Consider the following 16,287-nt stretch of genomic DNA (forward strand, 5'->3'; position numbering starts at 1 on the left):
TAAGAATCTAAGCTGTGACATTCCTAGGTCAAAAACAGGTACTGCCTGCTTGCCCCGCCCAGTCCAACATGGCGGAGCCGCTCGTGCCTCTGATTCTTGCACATTGCAGCAGTAGCGTGGTGGAGCTGCTTGTGCCTCTGAGCCGCAGCACAAAATGACTTCCTTTTAGGCACACAGTGAGTCTAGTTGCCATCAAACAAATCGTAGCACTTTATTCCAAATGCTCCATTCAAAAGCTCTGTCTCCCGCAGGAGCCAGACAGAGATCGCGATGGCGGCACAGCCCAGAAAGCCGGCATTTTAAAACAGCCAGTTTTTTCCTGCTGCTGAGTCAGGACAATTTCTTTGCCGCATACAACCCACAAACAGCAAAATGCTGTCTTAAATTTCTCTGTGTCCTTTTTAAGCCCTCTCAGGTTTTATGTGGAGTTCATTAGCACGTTGGGTGCCACTCTGTTGTAATACGAGCGGCAGGGCTGCGTCCCCGGCACCCGGCCGCCCGCATGGCTAGTTTATGCCCCAAAATAATTACACGGAAACTGTATTCTTTTAATCACTGCCTGGCCCATTAGTTCCGGCCCCTTATTGGCTAGCTCTTACATATTGATCTAACCCATTTCTAATATTCTGTGTAGCCCACGAGCTGGCTTACCAGGAAAGATCTTAACCTGCGTCTGTCTGGAGTGAGAGAATCATGGCGACTCCTGACTCGGCTTCTTTCTCCCAGCATTCTGTTCTGTCTACTCCGCCTACCTAATTTTCTGTCCTATTAAAGGGGCCAAGGCAGTTTCTTTATTACTTAACCAATAAAACAACAGATAGAAAGATGACCCACCTCCATCACTGGAAGAGCAGTCAGTGCTCTTAACCTCTGAGCCAGCATTCCAGTTCTTTACAGCTCTTTACAGCTGAGCCATCTCTCCAGCCCCGCACTAGTTTCTTCCTATGCAGAGTTACTCCTTTTAAGTTAATGATTCTCAGCCTTGTGAGGTTAGTCTCAGGCCATGAGGTCAGCCAAGCCTCATTGCTGACTGTGTTCTGTATCCCACAGACAGGACATCTAGGTCCCAGTTTCGTCCCTGATATCACTCTCTCTGTGATCCTGACAAGCCATCCAGCCTACTAGGAGGGGGACGGAAGATTCTACAATTATCACCAGCTCCTCAGTTCAGCTTCTGAAAGACTAAAGCCAACGTGTGTGTGTGTGTGTGTGTGTGTGTGTGTGTAGGGTGATAGCACCTAGAAGGCCAGAAGATAGCCAATGGCCTCACTGGCTAATCTATGCCTTGGAGATTACCAGCCTCTCCTCCCCACCCAATTCTCCCTCTTCCCTAGCTTTTCCCAGTCCAGCCTCTTTCCGTGTGTTAGGCTGGGTGGGTGTTTTCTGCTTCTTTCATGGCACTGGCCAATGTCTCTGTTTTCTGTTGCTATAATGGCATGCCTTGGGCTGACAGATTTATCAAGGAAAGAGGCTTATTTTTGTCCACGGTTCTAGAGGTTGGAAAGTTCAAGTTCAAGATGCAGGCAACTTCCTGGCTTTCCACTGGCAGTTTCATGCTCTGTCAATCACGGTAGAAAACAGAAAGGGGCAAAGGAGGGTGCAGATGAGGGAAAAGAAGGCCACATTCCCACAATAACAAACCCATTAGAGAGACAGGCATCACCTCCACTCAGAAGACTTCTGCCCAGGCCCCGCCCCCTCGATGGGACCTGCCCATCCACACTGGGGACCAACATTCAATCCCAGCACCTAGCCTCCCATTTAACACTACCCTTAACCACCATGGTTAAAGTAAAGGAAGCACCTCCGTTTTATAGATGCAAAACCAAGTCTAGGAGCCTTTCTCAGTCAGAAGCAGCATTTTGGGGCTAGGGATTAGCCCCAGTTCTCTCTTTGTCAGCCTGAGTGTGGGGTGGGAGACAGAAATAACACTTGCCCTCTGTGAAACAGAGTCCCTTATTCCTATCTTGGGAACGCAGAGAATGAGGCCTTACCTGTGCACCCTCAACAACTCCCTCAACCTCTCTGAATCTTGAAACTTGCGCTTGGTCTAGGAAGCGGGGAGATGCTCTTGATTCATAGGATTGGCTGGGGGTTATAAGTGCAAGGTAGCCAAGTTGGTACTCAACAAAGCGCAGTTTATCTGAAGCTGGCTAGCTTCTAAAGGAAACAGGGAGGGCCCTGGAGCTGGGCCCATGGTTATCTATTATGTTGTAAATATGGCTGCTATGAACATCTGGATTTTATTTCCTACAGATAAAGTCCATAGTGATTGCTGTGCAGGTCAAAGGGCATGAGTGTATATGCAAGTCAGCAACTTTTTTTTTTTTGGAGCACAGTCAAGTAGTCCTGGGTGTGGCCCCCACTGGGCCAATGCTAGTATGTGGCCTTGGGTAAGTGACTCCACCTCTGTAAGCCTACGGTGCTTATCTGTCCATCAAGGGTAATGTCAAACCCTACCTTTTATTATGGCTGGGGCTTGTTCTGATCTAGCTTCCCAGTTAATCAATAGGGAAATCCAGGCTGAGTGGTGGGGGGGAGCTGCATACCAAGGTCACACAGCCTTTATTGGTGGCCCAGGTACAGCTGGATCTGCTCCAGCTCTTCCTCTGGGAAGCCCAACTAGAACTGGAGAGCTGGAAGGGGCAGATCTACTATGGCACAAGGCCTCCAGGTAGCAGAAGTCGGGAGTAAGTGCAGGAGCGCGGGGTCCTAGGGTAAAAGCTCCGAAGTGTGTGTTGTGGTGTATGCTTGTCATCTCAGCTCCTACACAGGGAAGCAGGAGGGGATCCCGGGCTGTGGAGAGAGTTGAAGGCCAGCCTACATTACATAATAGTAAGAACCTGTCTCAAAAGAAGAGAGAGGGAGGGAGAGAGAGAGAGAGAGAGAGAGACATATGCTGGCAATCCGGCATTTGTAGGTAGAGGCTGGAGGATCAGGAGTTAGGGTCATCTTTGACTATATAGAGGTTTGAGGCCAGCCTTGGCTACATTTCAAATCAAAAACCAAATGTGAACCTATCTCAATATGATTCAAAGTCCCCTGGGGCTCTCTGCATCCTGAGCAACGTCGGGCAGACCCTTCACCTTTTCCATCTCATGCCTTTGCTTCTGCCGTGTGCACTATAATGATCTCCCTAACCAATCTGCCTTGAATTAAATGACCTGCTTACTCACTGAGCTGAGACGAGGTGAGTCTCCTTCATCTGTCTCCCGAGGTCGCAGCAGGCCTGAGGGAGCACTGATTAAGTAGAAGGAACTTGGGGGATTTCCGAGCTGGCCTGTCAGTTATAAAGTGTTTTTTCCTAATAGGGAGGGGAAAATCCCAAAGGAAAGGAACCTTGACCAAGGAAACACTATCGATCCATAATCTTCTCTTAAATGTCTACCAAGATCTCCTCATGGACCAAGTGTCGCGTTAGAAAGAGCCAGGTGTGGTAGAAGAAATAGACGTGGGAATGAAAAAACAAAACAAAAATCAACTCTGGTTCAAGTCCCTTGTAGCCCTCCTTCCTGAGACCATAGGATTAGTTTGACTTTTTTTCTTAGCTTCAGTTCCCTCCCTTATGGAAGGGAGATGACCAACCCACCTACATCCTGAGGATCCTACAGGTAGGAGTTAGTGACATTGTCACAATGCTACGTCAGGTACCGTGGCTCCCCAGCACAGAGGGGTCTCCAGGAGATGAGTCAGGACAATGTCTGAAGTTCTGCAGATCCTGGACCAAAGTCCAGCTCCTTCAGTCATCAGCTGTGTGGCCTTGGATAAGCTGATTTCCTACTCTGAACCCCAATCCCTCCTCTGTGAACAGTTACAACTCTGTTCTCTAAGCTCTCTTCCAGTGCCTCTGATCTTATTTGTGCCTGTTCTGTTCTCTTGATTCCTCCCTCAGTGCTTCTTAAACAGGAATTTATCTGCTTTTCTCCCTCAGGATCTAGCTCAGCACTCAGCATAGCAGGTGCTCAATAGATATCTGTGTCCTTAGTGGATGGGTGGGATGATTGTGTAAATGCAAAGGAGCTGGTGATTCCTACTGCAGAGAATGTTGCAGGGGAAGCGAGGTGTGGGCCGTGTCTACCAGCACACAGTAGGGTCAGTCAGACAGGAGCGAACTGCTTCTCCCTCCCCCAAGCTGCAGCAGTGGAAGCAGGAGAGCCCAGCAGCTCTCGTAGGGTGGCTTCTCTTCCTGGCTCAGACGGGGCCCTCTAATTGCTTTCGTCTCCTTGGCTGCTGCAGTAGCTGGCTAATGAGTTTGCACCCGGCTGGCCCCTGGGCTTGGCCACACAGCCCAGGCCTGCCTGCCCATCTGCAGGCAAACAAAGGCCCTCTGTCCCTAGGATCTGCTTCCTGCCTGCCCACCACATCGCTTACAAACTGAGCTCCCTGGCTGCCAAGAGCCTATGTTGCAGCTAAGGAGCCCCAAATCCCTACATAGGTGGAAGGCACAGAGCCGAGAGAAGGAATCTTCTGCCCTTCAGGGTTCCCAGAGGCCATGGATGGCACAACCAAAAGCCTGCCAAGATTGGAACCCTCCTCCTACCCAGCGTGCGATGCTGGGCAAGTCTGTCCATCATCCTCAGTTTCCTCGTCTGTGGAGCAGGTAGAGATCCCATGAGCACATGGTGGAAGGCACCCAGTCCGGCTCCAGACCCACTGTAGCACATCTGTATTATGGGGGACCCTTTTTATTATTTAATTCTAGGATTCTGGTCTGCTCTGTTCAGGGCTGCTCAGCACAGTGCCGCTGACCCCTGGGACAGGAGCAGACCATTTGTGCTTGCAGCGTGTTTATGAGCCTTCCTGGCACCAATCTCTCTAACCTGGATGTTTCTTGTCAAACTCCAAAGTCTCCAATTTGCTTTAGGAACCCTGGATTCCCCACAGTCAGACTAAGCTATAAGTACCCCACCTCTCAGTGTCTCTAAGCAGCTCAGTTATGGAGCCCCAAGTAACTTGGGGAGCTAGCAGGAGGCACCATGACAAAGAGGGTAGTGGCTTCTTCAAAGACAGAAGTGGGACAGGACCCAGCCGTGTGCACCCTAGCAGTTCTTTGGACTGGTCCCTGTAACACTTCCTTAGAGTCCCCATCTTCCTCCCCAGCCCAGGACCACAGCCACTATCCTTGTGTATCCAGTCTGTCCTGCCCACTGCTATGGTCCCTGTCCAAGTCACAGCCAGCTTCAGCTCCTGCAGCCAGCATCTAGTGCTGACCCCCGTCTCCTGACACATCATTTCCCAGGCCTCCCATGCAAGAGCGGAGAACTCTGTCTGCAGCAGCCGAGTTTTACCCCCACTGCCCCAGTGCCTTTTTTCTACCCTTCCCCTTTCCCAGCCCACTCCTGTAATGTTCCCAGCTCTCCAAAGCAGCACAGCTCTGCCCCGCTGCAGGCTCCAGACCAACCCTGAGCTCACCATCATGCTGGAGCACATGTCTGCCCAGCATGGCATTCAGTTTATTTATGAGACTGACTGTCTGCCCTCGATCCCGGGAGCCCCAGGGCAGGGGCCTGTCTGATTCATTGCCCGGCTCAGGGTCTGGCCAGCATCAGAGAGCATGTGCTGAGCAGCGGTGATGGGAGCTGGCTCGGGCAGGAGGCATCATAGGCTGGTTGGCACATGGCTCAGGCTTAGGGCTGCGGGTGGCGGGCTTGCTGCTGCCAGGGCTGTTGGAGAAAGCTGGGAAGCCTCCTTCGCTCCTCCTTCCTCCTCTGTTGAGCAATGACTTATTCACTCAGTAACTGCTTGCTCATTCAGACATCTGTATGCTACTTTACCCCATTCAACAATAGACTCACTCATTCACCCCTTATTTCTTCACTGCCCCACTCACGCCTCTGTCCTCACAGAGGAAGGACTGTTTGAGGTTGGGTAACAAAAGCACGAGAGACTAGGAGACACCAATGAAGGACTTCTCAGGGACTGAGAGGAAGAACCATGACAGAACTGGACAGAGGCAATGTCTCTACCACCGGGAGGCTGCTTGGCGGGTGATGGAGGGAAGGAGGGGTAGCCACTGCCATCAGCAGTCACCTGTCACTGAATCCAGATGTCTGTCCTATGCCTTATAGTGTTCTAGTAGCTGGGGCTGCTGAAGAATATAGTCAAAGCTCCCTCTCCGAAGAGCTTGTGGGCCTGGTTGACAGGCAACTGGGGACACAGTATCTCTGCACTGTGAGATGGCTTTAGGTGTTTTGCTAAGTCTGGGAGCAGGGGTTGGTGTACAGAATATCTTGCTCTTAGAGGACTTCCTTCAGCAGGCAGCACCGAGAAACGCCATAGCTCATGAAAGTGTCCAAGCAGTTCCCTTTTGGGATTGTCACTCGGTGGGCACAAAGGCTGATGTAATCCAGCCAGTGCTGAGCATTCTATGTGTGCTATATGTGGCCCATGGTGGCCAGTAGCTGTGCTCTTGTCTGAATGTTTGTCTGTCTGCTCTGAGAGGCTACCTGGGCTTGGAACCGGGGCAGCCTTTCCATCTCTGTGCTGAATACAAGGTCAGTGCCTGTGGCCTAGGGTAAGGTGCAGAAACAACATGGGACCCCACAGTACTTTAGACATTGTCCAGAAATTGCCACCCATTTAAGCAGGTGTGTGGGATGAGGAGGCTCAGGGGGTGCAGAGGGTTCTGGATCATAATGGGAGACGAGTCTGTCAGCAGAGGAGAATAGAGGTCCAGGTGAAGCAGTCACAATGGAAGTGGGATGCCAGAGCAGCATGCATGTACCACCCTGGGCTAGGCTGAAAAGGACCATGAACCTAAGGCCATAAAGAATGCTGGGAACACTGGGACAGAGCAGGTACCCAGAGCCCTGGTGTCTTGGGCTGTGGAAGCCTGCGAACCCCTCTGGAGATGCCGAGGGTCTTTAGCTCTGTCTAGGCAGATGCAGGGCTCCAGAGTGCTCATCCCTGTCCCTGCAGGGGTGTGAGCAAGAGCTGGGCCTTAGGAGGACTACACTGGCATTCAGTAGAGTGTTCTGCCCAGACTAGGATCAGGAAAGAGGAAGGGAGGGAGGGAGGGAGGGGGAGGGAGGGAGGGAAGGGCAGGCTTTAGCCTCTTTTTTGACCTCTCTTTTGTCACAGTTTTGGTATCATAGTGTCAGCTGTCATTCCTTAGAGCTTTGGTTAAATTTTGTTTTGTCTTAGGTGTCTGAAGTGCTGCACTGTGAACCCAGGACCTTGCGGTCCTAGGCAAACACTACCACTGCGCTGCTGCATTCAGCCCTAGTCAAGGTTTCCCTGCGGGAGGGAATGTTCATATTTTTGGACCACCAAAGATTAGGACATTTAAGAAATTCTTTTTTATACAATTTTTTAAATATTTATTTATTATGTATACAATATATGTATGCAGGCCAGACCTCGTTACAGATGGTTGTGAGTCACCATGTGGTTGCTGGGAATTGAACTCAGGACCTTTGGAATGGCAGGCAATGCTCTTCACTGCTGAGCCATCTCTCCAGCCCTTAAGGGGTTCTCCAAAAACTCTACAACCAACTTTTTAAAGAAACATTGTTACTTTTCTATTCTCATCTTCTCTCCTCGCCTTTCTTCCTTCTAGCTATTCTTAACGTCATCCTCATCTTTGTTTCTTTGTTGTAGCTGTTGAAACAGGGTCTCATGTAGCAGAAGTTGGCTTTAAACTTGCTCTGTAGCCTGGGGATGGTCTTGAACTCTTGATCCTCCTATCTTTGTGTCTTAGGTGCTGGAATGGCTGGTGCGGGCCCTCACATCCAGCTTCTTCTTTTTCTTTTATTTTTGAGACAGGGTCTCACTGGGCAGCCTGGAGCTCATGTAGACCAGGCTGGTCTTTTGAACAGCAATTCTGCCTTAGCCTTCTCAGGGTTGAGATTATAGTTGTCTGCTCCCCACCTGGCTCTGAGCCATTTCTTTGTTTAGCAGATAAATTGCTTTTAGAGTAAGCACCAAGGGGACTCTGTCTTGTACTACTTTTTAATCCAGAGGATTTAAAATATCAAATGTACTTTATACTAAAAATTCAAATGGTATCATGAAATATAACCTAGAGAGGAGACCTTTTCCCCTAAATTCCCTTCCCCAGATATGGCCCCTGTTGACAGGGTTAGAGGGTCATCTGTGCATTTCTGTAAAGATGTCACCTCTGCCAACAACTGCCTGAAACAGAAATGCCTGTTTTCCTCCCAGTTCGTGTAAGGGATTGTCCTCCTAGTCGTAGAGGTATCATTGGCTCCAGAGAGGATGCAAACAAATAGGACTGAGATAGAGAGAGTGATGGAGAACAATTCGGAGTCTAAAACGGTTTCAAAAACATAGCAAGAGAACAGTCTGAGAACCTGGCTTTGCTGAGTAGCCTGTTGGGCAGGAAGCTTTGAAGTAAGAAGCAAATCCAACACTCACTGCCTTAAACAGTGATGACCCGCTGGGGTGTCTCACATCTGTAACCAGACAGTGTAGACCCGCTGGGGTGTCTCACATCTGTAACCAGACAGTGAAGACCTGCTGGGGTGTCTCACATCTGTAGTCAGACAGTGAAGACCCGCTGGGGTGTCTCACATCTGTAGTCAGACAGTAGAGACCGGCTGGGGTGTCTCACTTCTGTAATCCCAGCATTTGGACAGCAGAAGCAGAGAGACTGCTGTAAATTCAAGACACCCAAAGCTACATAACAAGATCCTGCCTCAAAACAACAGGGACCAGCATGAGAGCTCAGGGGGTAAAGGAACTTGCCACCAAATCCAACAACCTGAATTAAGATCCCTGGACCCACGTAGTGGAAGGACAGACCTTACTCTTGCAAGTTGTTCTCTGACCTCCTCGCTTGTGCTGTAGCATACACAGGCTCCCCCCAAACAAATGAACAATACAAACAAAACCTAGGGATAGCCAGACCTGCTTAGCCAAACTGTGAAGATAAGGTGACCTCTGGAGTTAGACGAACCCAACAACTCTGCCCATCTCTTTATAGTTCCCTTGCCCAACACCCCCTCCCGTGAGTGTGCGTGTGTGCTTGTGCATGTGTGTGTATGTGTGATCTGATGTTTGATGGTCTTAAGATTACTATGTAGCCTGGGTTGACTTAGAACTTCCTCCCGTGGCTTCTCAAGTGCTAAAATTACTGATTACTGGTGGGCACCCCTCACCCCAGCAGCCCCCTGGCCCCGCTGTTTGCTGACTTCCCTCTGAACTGCTTATAATAAGGCTACGCACCCAGAATAAAATGCAAAGTTCCCCTCCCACCTCGCATGCTGGTTAGGGTCTCGGGCCTTTTCTGTGTCCAGCACTACACACTGTATTGGGATCACTATGGAGGGCAGGGTGGGATTCCGTGACAGTTGTCGGAGCTGTGCCCCTGGAACTGGTTAAAGTAAGCTTCCTCTGAAACACCATGAGGGTAGAGTAGATTCTAGACTGAAAATGAGTACATTCAATAAAAGAAACAGAAATTGAAGGTGCTAGGGAATCAACCCCCCATCCCCCCAAAGTGACAGGAAGTGGATCTCTCTGTTTCTGAAGATTTTCTATAGATATCAAAAGCAATCTCATGGAACTATCCCAGAGTATTAGCCTAACACAGAGTTTAAAGCATGCTGTAAAGAGAGGTCCTAGGCCACATGGGAGGAAATAGAAAACTTCCACTTCTCAGAGAAGACCAAGGAGCTAGAGAAACAGGTATTTCTGAAGCAACAGTGAAGCGAAGCAGCTGCCCCAGGGACCTGGTGTGTCCCCCAGGTAACTGGTGTCCCCCTGGGGACCTGGTGTCCCCCCCAGGTAACTGGTGTCCCCCCCCAGGACCTGGTGTCCCCCCCAGGTACCTGATATCCCGCTCCCCCGGGGACCTGATGGTGTTCCCCTTTCTCCCTTCCCCCTGGCATGAGGGGATGGGAAGACAAACCACAGGTGGAGTTTCTGCTCACCATGAGAATGCTGGGACTCTGTAGCCACTGCACAGAAGGATGTTCGCCCACACCCTAGCAGAGGAGCAGGGCCAGTGAGGTCTTGTAGGGGACTGTGGCTGAGTATCCCGAGGCTGCTACAACTTCTGCTTCTTTGGTCCAAAATGCAAAGTGTTTGGAGGGCAGTGTTCCCTCCAAAGGCTCTAGGAGGCAGTCTTCTCCTTGCTTCTTCCTCAGCTGGTGGCTTTTGACATTGCTTCTGGCCATCTCACTCCAGTCCCTGACTGTCTTCCCACGGTCGCCTTCTCTGCTGACTCGTCTCGAGATCCAGGCTCCCCTGACAGTCTCTGACATGAACACCCATCGCCAGATTCAGAACTTGCTAGGAACATCCACGATGACTGCATCTTGAGATCTGTAGCTTAATTGCCTCTAAGACCCTCTTTTCAAGTTGCGCTTCCAGGTTCAAGATTCATGATGTACACATTTGGAGAGGGAGCAATATCCAATAGCTTCAGTGGAGAGAGAACCAAGGGCATAGCCGTGGAAAGGCTCACCTCCCACGTGGGGCAGGAGGATGCCCCCAGGGCATAGGCAAAAAGGATAAAAAACCCTGAAAGCTCCCGTGGGCCTCTTGCTAATCAGGACCATGGACAGGGGTGCAAGGACTCTGAGATTTAGGGATGACCTCAGGGAATCTGCCCTTCCTTTTCCCCAGCTCCTGTGGAGTGTCTCCTAGTCAGTTCCCCAAGGCAGGAAAGACTCCATCCAGCCTCTACCTGCCACACAGGTGATGACAGGTTGTGGAAAGCTGCAGGAGGAGTTGCTGGCTTGGACAGTGGTGACAGAGCCTGGGAGGCTCTTCTAAGGATGCCAGGGGAACTCCTGTCAAAGAGTGAATGACCGCTCCAAGACAGAAGCTGGAATTCAGTTGCCACTAGGGTTGTCTGGAGAGGTAATTAAATGATTAGGTCATAAGGGTTCCAACCTCATTAATGGGTCAACGTCATTGTTATGATGGATGGGCTGGTTGCCATGGAATTGGGTCACTATGAGAGTGAGGTCTTCGGGAACATGTGCCTTGTGTTCTCCTCTCTCTCTTTTCTCTCCTCTTTCCTCTTTCTCTCTCCTCTTTCTTTTCTCTCTCTCTCTCCTTGGTTTCTTGATCTCTGTCTCTCTGTCATTTCTTTCTCCCCATCCTCTTTCCACCCCTCTCTTCCCCCCCCCTCCTTCCTTTCTTCCTTCCTCCTTCTCTCCTCCCTCTTCATCTCCATCCTCCACCTGCTGCCAGTGGCTCATGTAAACAGGAAGCTTGAGCAGTTTCAGACATGGCTGTATCCAGGTACTTAGTGATATAGGCAGATACATCTCCCATTGTCACATGGACCCACCTGTTCTTGATTTTCTTTCTGGTTAGGTTTTCTTAATTTGGTGTGAGATGTTGATCAGCCTCTACAACTTACCTGGCTCGTCAGTCTCTTCAAAGATTCTTGAAGATTTCGTCAAACAAAAATGCCAGGGGAAACTTCTATTTACTGTTGAGTAACAACTGGATCTGCGCTCCTGTGTGGGGCGGTTACCCCACCTGAACCGCTCTGGCCTGCATGGTGAAGAACAGATGTCGCACAGGTGCCCCCGTGCATGTCCCTGTCAGGCCCCGTCGTTTGGCTTTCCCTATTTGGGAAGAAGGTTCTGGATATTTGGCTGGGGAGCCGTGATGGCTAGATTCCAAACATCCTGAGCAGTTAGACCCTGCCTAGACCTGCCCTGAGTTCCGGCTTCCCATCTGCAGGCTACAGCAAAGCGGGGAGAGGGGCGGGCTGTCCACGAGGGCCCACACACTGGCCAGCCTTTTTCTGACCCTCCCTCAGCCTTCATGCTTTGTGGCTAGGGCAGATAAGCTACTATTTTCTGAACTGGCCTGGGGGAGAGGCACCATCTGACTTCAGGAAGAGGCTAGCATCCAAAGTGACTCTTTCCCAGTGTGTTAGCTGCTCCTTAGCTGGAGGCCTTTTGTTCAGATCCAGCCTTTGGGGGGTCAGCCTTGGACCTTCCTCCCCCACCTCCCAGGAGTTTGGCAGAAAGCATACCTGACACTCCGGGAATGTTGGTCTCTGGCTCTTTGCTTCCCACCCAGGATCAAGATTGGTGTGGGGGCTTCCCCTCTGGGGTGTGACTGGGTCTCCTGGTTATAGGGAGTGTTCTTGGGCTTTGAGATCCTTGCTTGTGGCAGGAGCTGGCTGAAGGACTATGAAATAACTGTGGCCCCTGGAAAGACAACATTCTAAGGTAGCCTTAGGGACAGTGCCTAGTTTCGACTTCTGAGTAGGTACCACTTCACAATAGCCTGAATCCTTGGCAAGCAGACCAACCTTATCAGTGGCTCCATCCAAAGACCAATATTATGGTTGCGGGGGGTGACTTAGACCCTGGAAAGGTCATATTGTCAAGGGACAGAGTGTTAACCCCAGCACAAATACATGCACATAAACACACATGCACACAGACTCCAAAATACCCCCAACTGGAGACCTGCAAGACTACAAGAATCAATAATAAGAATCCAGTCCAAGCATGATGGTGCACGCCTATAATTCCAGCACCAGGAAGACAAGACAGGAAGATGGAGAGTTCAAGGCCAGCCTGAGTAGACAGCTAGATTCTGTCTCCTAAACAAACAATCAAAAATCAATCTAGTCCTGCTTCTCCTTGTATGTTATTTATATTTATGATTTCCCTATAGCTACCTGCAATTCTGCTCTAGCCCTGGATAGCTACCTTCTTGTAAACAGACGGCCTCCTCCCTTTCCCAGCTCACTCAGTCACCTCCAGGTTTCCCTAAGATCACCAGCTGCCAGGGCGCACTGAGTCCCCTTTCCTGCACTGAATCTAGTCCTTCGGGGCAATTGTATGTGGAGATGATAACTGTTTGGGAGGTAGTTCAGGTTAATGGATGCCGTGTGGACCCTGACTTAGTAGGACCAGTGTCCTCAGAAGATGAGCCCTGCATGGTGGCTCTCATCTGTAATCCCGGTGCTCAGGTTCCTGAAGCAGAAGGATTACCATGAGTTTGAGTTTAGTCTTGGAATAGAGTGAGGCCCAGGCTAGCCGAGGTTACAAAGATTCTGTCTCAAAAACAAAATAAACAAACAAACAAAAACCAAACCAAACCAGAAAAGGTCCGGGATATAACTCAGTTGGCAGTTGGTAGAGTGCCTGCCTAGCATTTGTGAAGTCCTGGGTTAACCAGGAGCACTGCAGAAGTCTGGCATGGTGGCTCAGGCCTGGAAAAGGAGGTGGGAAGGTCAGAAGATCAAGGTTATATTTAGCTATGTAGTGAGTTGGAGGCTAGCGTTGGATCTTGTCTCAAGAAAGCAAGAGGAGGGGCTGGAGAGATGGCCCCGTAGTTCAGAGGGCTTGCTGCTCTTGGGGAGAACTTTGGGCATCTCAAGATTACCTGTAACTCGACCTGCAGGGCGTCTGACGCCCTCTTCTGGCCTTCATAGGTATCCACATGGTGTGCACGTATCTACGTGCATATATCTAATTAAAATAAAATGAAATTTAAAAAAAAGAAGAGGAGAAAGAGGAATACTGGGAGTCTTTCTGCATTTACATGTGAAGGTAGTGTGGAGGGGTTGGGCACAAACCAGTTGGCTCCTCACACAAACAATGCCCTGGCAGACCGTGGTCTTGGATTTCCAGCTTTCATCCTTAGGTGTGAGAAACCACCTTTCTGTTTGTAAAACCATTTAGCCCATAGCATTGTCTTATAGGAGTCATGGCAGACTGATACACTCAACACAATCATTCTTTTTATTTTTATTTATTTATTTATTTTTATTTGTTTGTTTTTCGAGACAGGGTTTCTCTGTGTAACAGTCCTAGCTGTCCTGGAACTAGCCCTTGTAGACCAGGCAGGCCTCGAACTTAGAGATCCACCTGCCACCTCCTGAGTGCTGGAATTAAAGGCATGTGTCACCACCGTCCAGCAAAATTCTTTCTTTTAAAATCATGTATTTTTGTGTATTTTTATGTGTGTATCGTGTACCATGTGCCAATGTGGCAATCAGAAAAGCACCCTAGGGGAGTCAGGTTCTCCTCTTTCCCAGGTGGGTTCTGAGAATCAAACTCAAGTCAAGGCTGGACAGCAAGCGCCTGCACCCACTAAGCCACCTTGTTGACCCTAAACTGCTTATTCCTTGGTATCTTGGGTCTGCTTCCCTGAAGTGCCAATAAGACAGGCACACTGACCATCAAGGAGACAGAAATGAAAACCACAGGGTGATACCACGTCATGCCCACTCAGATGGTGGATGGAGATCTGTCCACACCAGTGCGGATGAAGACACGAAGCTGTACGTGCAGCTGATGAATGGACAGAGTAATCTGCAGAACTCGTTTCCCAATCTCTAGCGAAGCTGAGGCTAGGTAGAGCCTGTGACCCAACAACACCGAGGCTCGGTGGTGCCTGTGGTAAAGGCACAAATGGCATGTGGTGGTCATTACTGTCCGACTGTGTGCGCGCCAAGGCATTTATCAGAATAAACACCCACAAGGACAGTTGTTGCCTTCTGTGTCTTCCAGTCCTTGCCTCTCTGACGTGCTCTCCCGCAAGCATCACCCAAGAGGCCTCTGGTTCCAGAGGAAATCAGCAGGCCTATTTGCCCCAGGGCTGATCTGCACATTCACCTTGGGTGCTTGGGGGCTATGGAAAGGAGGATCCATTTGTGGTATGGTTCCTTTAAAAGCCTGGCTCAGGTCTCCACCTGCCTGAGGCCAAAGGTATCCCAGGCAGGGCAAACACCCAGCCCTATTCTCAACTGCCCCAAGGTCAGATGCAGAAAGAGGGCCAGTGGGTGAGCCAGGTCAGGGCCAGGCCAGCAGAGGAGAGGTCCGATAGGGCAGGGAACCACCCAGGTTGGGTGGCGCTGGCTGGGCTGAGGGGCCCAGGGTTCCCTGTTCTTCCTCCCTGAGTGGGCTGGCTTCTGTGGCACCTGCCTGATCTTCCTGGGACTCCATTACTTCCTTTGCCCTGAGGAATCAGTTGCTTTTCTTCCTGACTGAAATGAGAGAACATTTCAGAAGTTTGTGGGGACATGGAGAGCCCCCCACCCATCTCTTCACCAAAGCTGAAGCCGAGTGAGATGGATGAGCCTCTTCAGGTCACTTGAAACCAAACCCATTGGCTCTGAAGGTGATGCTTTTCTGGCTTCTTGTGCCTGCCTTCCTTGGGGCTGACACAGTCCAGCCTGACAGGAGGGAATGTCAGTCCATAGGTTCAGTCATGCCCTTCCCACCTGAACCTTTTCTCTTTCAGAATCATATAGAACCAGGGGTAAGATCCACCCCTGAAGATCTTGCTGGGCAAACCTAGAGAGGAGGCCTGCAGGATGCTGAGACTTTCTGCCTTCACTCAGGGTCAATTCCATATCATGGACCAAAACAGGAGCCAGGAGAAGATTCCCAAGGTGTTCAAACTCCCGACCAGGGCCGGTAGCACAGCCTCTAGCTCCCTTGAATCAGGGGCAGAGGTTATCTAGGAAACACTTCTGAAGAAGGAAGGGAGGTGTAGGTGCTGGTGAAGGCCTCTGCAATTGTCACCCTGTCACCTCCCAGTGTATCTGCAACCTCACCCCCTGTCTAGCTCAGCCGGATGTACCAGTCTCTACGTAGCTGCTTCTGAACCTACTCAAGGCCCCTGTCTTCTAAGATAGAAAGATAGAAACGGACCCTGTGGATCAAGGTTTGACATGTAGCCTCTACTCCTGCCATCTCTCTGGGTTTTTTGGTGGGGGCTCTCAGATAGAGATCTGAGGGTAAGGGGTATGTATATTTGTGACCTTCTCCGGGCAGTGTGAAGTACAATAGAAAAGAAGTCAACACAGGTGATCCAGTCAGCAGCCATGGGGCCTGGGGGATGACAAAGGCCAATCCTGGAGGGTATCCCTAAGGGAAGTGGGGAATACCAGGCCACCAGCCTAGATGAATCTGCCCCATCACCCAGGACTGCTCTTGAAGGCATGGACTCTGAATTCTGAACCTGACTCTTGGAACCTGGCTGAGTGCCGAGGGAGAGGGGAAGGAGATGGAAAGTCTGTAGCCCTAAGGGTGGCCTCCAGGCTGGCCCAGCCCAGCTTTGTGCCATCTCTTCTTCCTGCAGTAGGTGAAGCTTACCTGCAAGAGCTCTGTGAGGTTCCGAGGCGATAAGGCTCAAATTGTCTGGGGGTGGAGGCTTTCTCCTCCTGCCTCTGGGCAAGGAGCAGGCTGACTCACCTGATCTGCAGGCAACCAGTGACCTTGTGTTTGGGCCAAACATTGCTGTTCTCCTGGCTTACCCCTACCTTCTTTATCTGTATTTTTCTAACATCAAATGTTGACTAATATTACATCATACCAGGCCAGGGTGGGTTAC

The sequence above is a fragment of the Chionomys nivalis genome, chromosome 11 (assembly GCF_950005125.1).
Source record: "Chionomys nivalis chromosome 11, mChiNiv1.1, whole genome shotgun sequence".
NCBI lineage: Eukaryota > Metazoa > Chordata > Mammalia > Rodentia > Cricetidae > Chionomys > Chionomys nivalis.